The sequence below is a fragment of the Myotis yumanensis genome, unplaced genomic scaffold (genome assembly GCF_028538775.1).
Source record: "Myotis yumanensis isolate MYYU_CA2020_CCGP unplaced genomic scaffold, mMyoYum1.0.hap1 SCAF_4, whole genome shotgun sequence".
NCBI lineage: Eukaryota > Metazoa > Chordata > Mammalia > Chiroptera > Vespertilionidae > Myotis > Myotis yumanensis.
In genome coordinates, this window is record NW_027223755.1 from 4,710,008 (window position 1) to 4,719,714 (window position 9,707).

A 9,707-nucleotide genomic window follows, 5' to 3' on the forward strand; every position below is an offset into this window, starting at 1 on the left:
CATTTTTATTCTTGGTTTTCCTTCAAAAATATATGTTTATTATAGAAAATTTGGAAATACAGACCCCCCTCTCTACCCAAAGAAAGTATTAATCAACCTCATCATCAGAAATCACCTCTATCAACATATTTGCATATCTATTCATGGTCTTTTATGTAACACATTTGTATTTTGTTTTATTTTGTTTTTCACTTTATTTTATTTCATGTTATATATGAAAGCATGTGTGATGATTTCAATGTGTCATGCACTGTTTTATATATTTTATAAATATTAACTCAGCAATTCTTATAACATTTTTATATAGGTGCTATTACTATGCCTGTCATATAAGTGAAAGAGATTAAGTAATTTGTCAAGAGTCTCATACTAGTGAATTGTGGAGCTCAGATTCAAACTCAGACAATCTGGTTTGAGTCCCATTTTTAATTATTCTGCCCTCCCAACTCTCATATGTACATAGATTGCAAAATTGGGATCGTGTTGCCTTCAGCATGCATTAATATAGCGGGTTTTATTTTTATTCTAATCTTAACTATTTATGGAAATAAAGATTTCATCAAGGAATAGGTCATGCCAGTAACAGCAGCTAAAAAATCAGGTAGAAAAAATGTACTCCTCAACAGACACGCGCGCACACAAACACACACACACACACACACACACACACACACTAAACCAAAGAAAAAAGGTTTGTATTTCTAGTCAAATATTGAATCATTTGACATGTAGAGTCGTGCTCACATGGGTCACTTAAATAACACCCAATGTATTTAATTGGCTCTGTGTGTTTGATTAGCTGCAGAGGGGCAGTGATAATTCTCTGGCCAGCAATCAGTTAACTGCTAGGGGCACGGGATATGGACAAGATGCTTGCGGGGTTTAGGGATATGTAGGACAAGTCATCAGAACTCTTGCTGATGATCTAGCTATGGAGGCAAGACACATATGCATAGAGGGTTGTTGTATATTGAATGCTTATGTCCTCCTCCCAAATTCATAGGTTGAGGTCTCTAGTCCCCAGTGTGATGACATTTTGAGATGGGGCCTTAAGGCGTTCATTAGGTTTGGATGAGGTCATGAAGGTATGATCCTCATAGTGTCCCTACAAGAAGAGACAGCAGAGAGCTCTCTCTCTCTCTCTCTCTCTCTCTCTCTCGCTTGCTCTCATTTTCGTTCTCTCTCTCTCTCTCTCTCTCTCTCTCTCTCTCTCTCTCCCTCCCTTTCCAGCCTTGAAGAAAAAGTCAAGTGGACACAGGGAGAGACGGTGGCCACCTACAGGCTGAGGGACTCTCTGAATAGAGCCTGCCTTGCCGGCACCTTGATCTTGGACTTTCCAGGCTCAGAACTGTGAAAGAGAAATTTCTGTTGTTTAGACCACCCAGTCTGTGGTCCTTTGTTGTCGCAGCCCGAGCAGACTAATACAGGAAGGGAATTTTAAAAAGCCGTTTAAGGCAGTAAGTGCTTAGCACTAAGAGTAGGATATAATCAATATTTTGGAACAAGGAGGGGGTCTGAGCAGCTGTGGTGGCCTGGTAAGGACTTGGGGGAGGGGGAGAAGCTGCAGACTCATGAGGCAGAGGATTCAATGACTGACCGTGCAGATTCTAAATGTGCTTACTCATGATTCACGTGACCAGTGTGAGCAAGCAGAGCTCCTACCAGGGCTCTTCTCTCTGAATTGTGTATTCTTCTCCCCTCTTTCCCTGGTCACCTTTCCACCTGCTCAGACTCAGGCTCAGCTTAAAAGTCTCATCCTCAGGAAACTCCTGGCTGACTCCCAGGCTTGGTTGTGGTCCCCCCTTTCAGAATTCGCTGACCTTTCTCTTCAAGGCACTTTCCATAGTGATATTTAAATTCTTGATTTGTGTGATTTTTTTTTTTGTAATGCTTGTCTGCCCATTAGACTGCAAACTCTGCAAGCACCCAGTTTGGGCTTGTTTCCCTATTATTATCCCGAATCCTGGCACAGTCTTCATACACATTAGGTTCTCAATAAACGTTTGTTGATTGATTACATGGACGAATGGCTATTACTCTCTAACAAGAGAACCCTTCCTTGCTGCAGCAGTGATATATTTTAAAGACTGCATCTTTTTTTTTAGGTTGGAGGGAAGGACCACAGATATAATCATGAGAAATACATTGTGGTCTCCTAGTCCATGTTTTAAAAATAAGCCAGTTGGCCCTGATCTGTCTGAGCCCTCTTTAGAGCTTCAGCTTGCTGCTGATTTATAGAACTAGAGGGAGGAAGCTCATGGCCAGATGACAAAATAGACTGGGTGGAATTGATAGCCATATAATAGCTCAGGTCGAGCTGGGCTGGGGTTCAGATAGTCCTTCAAACTTTTACAACCTGCCAACTTATTGGAACAGACTGAGAAGAGGGTTTTCTCAATTATCCTTTTCTTTTTTTAGGGCCTGCTTAAAAATACAGAGAGAATGGACTAACCTGCAGACATTTGCACTAGCAGCTTTTTCAGGTACTAAAGGTGAAACAAATTTAACTCTATTTCCGTTCGGGGCACCGAGCTCCTGAAGCATTTAGAAAGAGAGGAGGAAAACCAAACCAAGGGTGTTTTTCCTTTTCTGTTGGGTTCTCTGTGAATGTCCTTTGACTATACTCAGCTGCCCCAGTTCCCAGCTTCCTGTGGTATCACATGTTTCTCTCTCCCTCCGGCCTCCGCAAAGCGTGGCCATTCATGGCCTTTCCTGCAAATCACAGAAACCAGGAGGCGTGGCGTGGTCAAAGCTTTCTCCTTTGGTCTTCTGTGGAAGTGCAAACCCCAGGACATTAACAAGCCTTCCATCTCCAAGGCCTTTGTGTAGGAGCTAAAAATGGCCAAACCAATTTTGTCAGTGGTCCAATGATCAAAAACAAGACTCAGTATATTGACAGGCTAATAATGTTTAGGAGACCTTTCCTAATAGAGAAATACCTTCCAACATCTGCCTCACACTTATAATGGCTGGTGAACTCTGGTTTTACCAAAACTCTGCCATGAACAAATATGACTCCAAAGGCATGTCACATGTCTAAATGTTGGAACACTCCCCTTTTCCACTGGTCACTTATTATATTTGAAATGCAGCTGAGAAGCAGCTAGGAAGTAATATTTTATTTATTTATTTAAATATATTTTTATTGATTTTAGAGAGAGAGAGGGAGAGGAAGAGAGAAACATTGATGAGCGAGAACCATTGATTGGCTGCCTCCAGCATGACCCCTGCTGGGGATCAAACCCACAACCCCAACATATGCCCTGACCTGGAATCAAACCAGCAACCAACTGAGCCACACTGGTCAGGGCCAGAAAGTAATATTTGTAGAAATCAAATGGATTTTTCAATACTCACATATGAACTTCATGTTCTTTCTTTACATAGCCCCACTGATTCTCGCTCATTGATGTTTCTCTCTCCCTTTCCTTCCTCTCTCTCTTTCTAAAATCAATAAAAATATATTTAAATAAATAAGTAAGTAAATAATTACTTTCTGGCTATTTCTCAGCTGCATTTCACTTTGTGCCTATATATTCTGGCTGTATAAAAAATTGTAACAAGCTTAACCTGGGTTTCCTGCTCATAATATATTATAAACAATGCATCAGAAAAAAAAAAAAACCCATTAGAGTGAGCAAGAAGTCACAATTGATGGCCAAATTGTGCTGGAGGATGCAGATCAAGAAACAAACATCGCAGTAGCCCAAGGCCATTCTGTGTAGGGGAGGAGCCCTCTCCACCCTTATTGAAAAACATTTCTGTATTACAGTCCTGCAGGGCAATAGGATGTTTATAATGTTGACCCTGAATTGCAGAGCAAAATAAAGGCAAAATCATGACAAGTAACCTCTGTTTAAGAGGCAGAGAAGCATTCAATATGTTTTAGAAATATTTTCAAATAAAATAGTTCAAATAAGACACATTCAAGGGCTCTAATGGGCAAGTTACAGTTATCTAGAAAATTCATTTTTGTGAAACACCATATTTTATGATAATGTCAAATAAGTCAGGTATGTTATGTGGGGAGAGCTGAAGAGTACAGATGATACAATCTTGATTTGATAGACATACTGAAATATTCAAGAGACATTATTTCCTCAAATAAAATCTAACAATTGTATATTGTCTCAGTTTCTAACGTGTCTGGAGTTGGGAATTAGGGAGAGGGAGACAAAAATAGGACTCTATCTTATATACAAAATGTTTGCACCTACAATTGGGAGGCTCTGGGGAAGATAAATTCTCCAACCTGTGTAAAGTTCAGACAGTCTGATCAACAACAGATTGAAATAATTCAGTTAGCAAACATTTTCAGTAGAGTAAAGGAATTGCATTTAAACAACTGAAATCCGAGGAAGAAAACCTTAGCGTCCTGAAAAGCTTGGCTCCATGTCTCAGGATTGTATCTGGCAGACAGAAGGGCGCTCCAATCATGCTCACGCCCCTTCAGATTCACCTGGCGTCCCTGTAGGACACCGAGGACATTTCCTCCTCCCCTGTCATTAGATTTGTTTTTGTCTGCCTTCTCGGCTACTATGGAGATAAATGCTTTGAAATTACCCAGAGAGAAGTAGATTAGTGGTTTTGTTTTTCAAATATCTTAGGAAAAGATTTGAAAATTATTATTTGTAAGGTTGTAAGTAGATACTTAATGAAGCATGGCAAGTTGAATATCCCCTCCAGACATACCGAATTAGCACCGTAGACCAAAGACCCACAAAATAAAACTATTCTAAGCTAAAGGCAGAAATCCTCAGGGTACCTCACTTACCTCTGCTTCCCAAATTTCACTCCTGGGAAAGAGCCCTGTTGTCAGTTGAGCACATCGTACATCGTTTTGAGCTTCCTCTGTCTCACAGGGCCTGATGAAGGCTATGAGATGCTGAGCAGTGTCTTGTCTGTCATCAATTTGGAGACCTTCCCCATAGGCCGGTGGTCGGCAAACCGCAGCTCGCGAGCCACATATGGGTCTTTGGCCCCTTGAGTGTGGCCACGAAGTTTCAGTCGCACTGTACGTGTGCACCCGCATGTGGTATTTTGTGGAAGAGCCACACTCAAGGGGCCGCAGTTTGCTGACCACTGCCCTAGGCTATTCAGTCCCAGGGTCCCAGTCATTACACAACTTTTTCATGAATCCTGTGTGATAACCATCTATAGTGATGTGATCCATGAGAATGAGCAATGATGACTTGGGATCCTCTAAGGACTCAAAGAATCCTTGTAAGTTCTGTGATAAAGATTTGCCTATGGTAAAATGAACATCCAACTTAGAGATATCCCACCCCACTCCTATCTGTCCCAGGTCAGATGTATTTCCTTTATGTCTCTGTGCCACAAATTCAATAGATGCACCTTATTTTTAGGCCCAAGCCCCTACTAGTAATAATGGCTTCTCTTTACATCAGTTATTTTCCTAACTCTGACTCTATTGATGAAAGCCCAATTTTTTCACCTCTGGTTCACCTGCTTTGGAAGGGAGTGGACTCTTGAAGTTCAGTCCTGGTATGACTATGTAATAAATGCTTTGGAATTATCTGGAGAGAAGTAGATTAATGGTTCTCCCTACTCTAAGTCAATGACTGAATTGTCCTGGCGATGAACTTGGATTATTGTGTGCTACCTCACACTATACCCAGCTGGTTTCTACTCATAATTGATGGAGGACTATAGCTCAAAATGGTGAATGGAAATAACTAGTGAGTAATTTTTTAAAAAATATATTTTATTGGTTTTTTACAGAGAGGAAGGGAGAGGGATAGAGAGCTAGAAACACCGATGAGAGAGAAACATCCATCAGCTGCCCCCTGCACACCTCCCACTGGGGATGTGCCTGCAACCAACGTACATGCCCTTGACTGGAATCGAACCTGGGACCTCTCAGTCCACAGGCCGACGCTCTATCCACTGAGCCAAGCCGGTCAGGGCTTGAGTAATTTTTAAAGACATTATATTTGAAGCATGTCCATATGTTTGATCCATTGTGAAATTCAAAACAGTCTTGTGTAGAAGGTAGTACAGAGATTAGTTTTATCATCTTTATTTTACAGATGATGAAACTGAAGGAGAATGACTTACTCAAAGTCACATATCTAGGAACTGACAGAAAGAAAAATGGCCTGAGACCATCTGGACCCTTCATATTTCCTACTTCTGGCTGCCGCCTCTCGGCCATTCTAGAGTATCATGCGATGTGATATGCCAACAACCACCACCGCCAGCACCACAACAAATCGATGTTGTCCACTGGATGTGAAGGTGATGGTATGGATCTCAGGAAAGGCAGGTGTGAAACCATTCATCTTCTTGTCCCTTCTGTGACAATGACGGACATTTCCAAGTTGTTTGGGATTCATGAGTACAGAAGCCTTGAAATGAGTAAAACTAATTGGTCCCTCTGGCAATGAAGTCTTTGATTGGATGGCATCTGGGTCTATCTAATCAAGGGGACAATCATGGATAATGAATAGACTGATAGCCGCTTCCATTAAAGGGTAGAGAAAAGCAGAAAATGCCTACAAATGTATGACATACCAAATAAAAATATGTTATGTGCCCCTCCTTATTTTATTTATTTTTTGTTCTTTTTTTAACATTTTCAATTCTTTCAATTACAGTTGACATTTAACATTATTTTATATTAATTTCAAGTGTGCAGCATAGTGATTATATAATCATATACTTTACAAAGTGTTCCCCCTGATATTCCAGTACCCACTTGGCACCTTGCAGAGTACAATATTATTGATTACATTCCCTATGTTGTACTTTACATCCCCATGACTATTGTGTAACTACCAATCTATACTTCTCAATCCCTTCACCTTTTTCACCCAGTTCCCCAAACCCCTCCCCTCTGACATCCATCAGTCTGTTCTCTGTATCTATGAGTCTGTTTCTGTTTTTTTGTTTATTTGTTTGTTTATATTGTTCTTGAGCCCACATATGAGTGATATCATATGGTGTTTGTTTTTCTCCCTTCCTTACTTTAAATCTGATGAAACGAATGAGTTTATATATAGTATGTCTTCCCTCTAGAGTAGAAATTCTGGGATGAAACTGGCAAAGGCCAGGAGCAGATGACTGTGTTACTGACTCCGGCCTCCCCTGCTCACCCTCAGGTCAGAAGCACATTTCAAAGGAGTCTTAACTTCCCCACTCCTGTGCTCCTGCTAGCTCAATTAGAGGGGCCAGCCTGGCCTTTTCATCAAGCCCAGGGGGAATACCCTTTGATAACCGTGGGAAAGCTAAGGCTGCTGGAGAGAAAGAATGAGAAGCTGGCTGCAGCCGACTATTTGATCTCAGAGTTGGGTCATGGTGAGAGCAGACACCACCTGTGAGGATGGTTTCATGCCAGCTGTGGTGATCAGTCGTCAGTGCCTGCCAGGCTGACGGGTTCGAATGCAGGCATTTACCTTCGCTGCACCTTGAATGACGGCCTCTGGATCACAGTGGCGTACTCGGTGAGCCCGGAGATCCAGATAATCATGCCGGGGCTGCTTTCTAAAGCAGGAGGCTTGTTCAGGCTCTGTGTTCGGGCTTCCTGCTGCAAGTGTTACCGAGGAGAGATATGTTGTGAAACAGACCCCAGAACCTGACTTAGGCACTAAAGCCTTTCGATTGCTCAAGCCCACCCCATCCTTACCCCACTACCACTTCTCACTTAGATCCCGAGAGTACTGGCCTTTTCTCTGACTGTTTATTTTTAACCGAAAGAGAAGAAATAACCATGGAGAAATGAAGAGTAAAACAGGGCACCAAGGCAGATAGAAGAATGGAAAACCAGGCAGGTTTTTGAAGGGCTTGTATACGTGGGCAAAAACAAGTCTTAAAACCAGGCCCCATGTGAAACAAAAGCCTCTTCTTTCCTTTGTGCTCTTGACCTCAGACAACCAAGTTTCCTTCAGGACAGCCTCTACCCTCATCCACCAATATACACCCACAGTTGACCTCACAACCTCAGTGCTTGAACAGTACACTGAGGACAGTAGGTTCTCAGGAGTGCGTGGTGGAAAAGCAAAGTGCTCTCCCTCAGAGAGCAGCCAGGCACGCGGCCCCTTCCCCTGTGCTAATAAATGACCATTACAGTGTACACAGAGCCACCTCCCTTGGAGACATCATAGTCAAATGGAGCTGGCCTCCCTCTGATGTCCACAGTAGATACAGAGCCGGCCTCTTTTGAGGTACTTTTGTGGGGAGCAATAAGGGTACAGAATAAGGAATAAAGAAGGAGTCACCTAAAGTAGATCGACCTCTTCATCTCTATTTGGTCCAACTTTTCAGAAGCCAGAAGATTGAAATATGGGAGAAGTAAATAGACATCGTATTTGTCATAAAAATTAAGGAAATCATAACATTAGAGTTAGTGCTCAGTCCTTATAAATATGCCATATGATTCACAGTTGCCCCTAAGAAACCCCATATACGAAGATGCTAGAAGAAAGCAACAGATTACGGTTCATTTCAACTTGGGTTTATGCACACCACACGCATGGTGCCTGACCTCCCAGAAAAGAAACTTCGGAAATAGTTTTGGCTCTCCTGCTGGGAGGATTAGAGTTTTGCCTAAATCAAATGGCATTAGTGACAGTCAGATTGTATCATTCAGAACTACTACCAGGAGATAACAGGTCATCTCCAATGTGGTCTGCAAATATTTCAGAAACATTTGCTTCTGTAGCAATGCATGCTGCTCTGTGGGGTCCACATGAGTTGTTTGCATTTTCACAAGGTAGTACTCTGCTGGGACAGAAGTGGAGGAATAAATTATTTTTTTTCTGGTTAATGCCTCAGATCAGACACCTTCCTGAATCAAGCATTGTTGCTGGCAGGATTGCCTAAAAGCATAACACGTGACTCGTGGCATTTAAAACATGGCCTGGTGTGGAGTTCCATTTTTATCTACTGTGCTGTTTGCACTAATGAGAGCTTCACAAAGAAGACCAATTTGGCCTGGGTGGTTCTAGTCACACCGAAGGGAGGAAGGTGACAGCTATTAACAGGAAGCCATACCACTGGGTTCCTTTTATGAAAATAGAAAAACATAGTGTTAACTTTTTTAAAATACAGAAAAATATCAACTCAACATTGTTTACTGACTTGATTTTTTTAAACCATTCTCTGTTAGGACCAGGAGGGCTTGAGCACAAGACCTGCTGGGATGTGATTAAAACCTGGATTCAGAGAGGACCTCTGGGTGTGATCCAGGCTATAGAATTCATGAGGATGAGGTACATCAATTCCAGTGGGGCTGGAGTAGGGATGTCCTATTCAAGGAGAGGACACAGGGAATCCTCCAGGCTGTGCTTGAACACCCAGAAGTCAAGTGGACATCAACATGACCTTGGAGATGGGACCATGGGAAGGGAAGACACCTGTGCTCTGGAGAAGCCCATTAACAAGCTCCACTAAGGGGTGGGGCTTAGAGCCTCCATGAGCCGTCAGTGTCCCAAGGCTTCACCCCGATGCCTATTGCCCTCTCTATGTGCTTTTATTTTGCATCTGTCCCAGCCTATAGGATCAGGGAAGGATTGAACCTGAGCCAAAGAAAACTTTAGAATGTAATGTGACATCAAGACTGGGATTAAGATGAAATAAGTGAGGTGAGTCATGCAAATGAGGGATCAGATTTTATTTAATTTAACTTTATATTTTATTCATCATGGAGTCTGGGGGATCGCATTTCTAAAAATATCGCATAAAGTACT

At 42.1% G+C, this 9,707-nt stretch overlaps 1 long non-coding RNA gene across 1 annotated transcript; it reads left to right on the forward strand.

Moving 5' to 3' along the window:
• Positions 1–1,388: 1,388 nt before the first annotated feature.
• Positions 1,389–6,552, forward strand: LOC139008002 (uncharacterized). Its single transcript, XR_011471078.1, has 3 exons — positions 1,389–1,457; positions 2,419–2,483; positions 6,051–6,552. It is a non-coding gene; the product is annotated as an uncharacterized lncRNA (long non-coding RNA).
• The last annotated feature ends 3,155 nt before the right edge of the window (positions 6,553–9,707 follow it).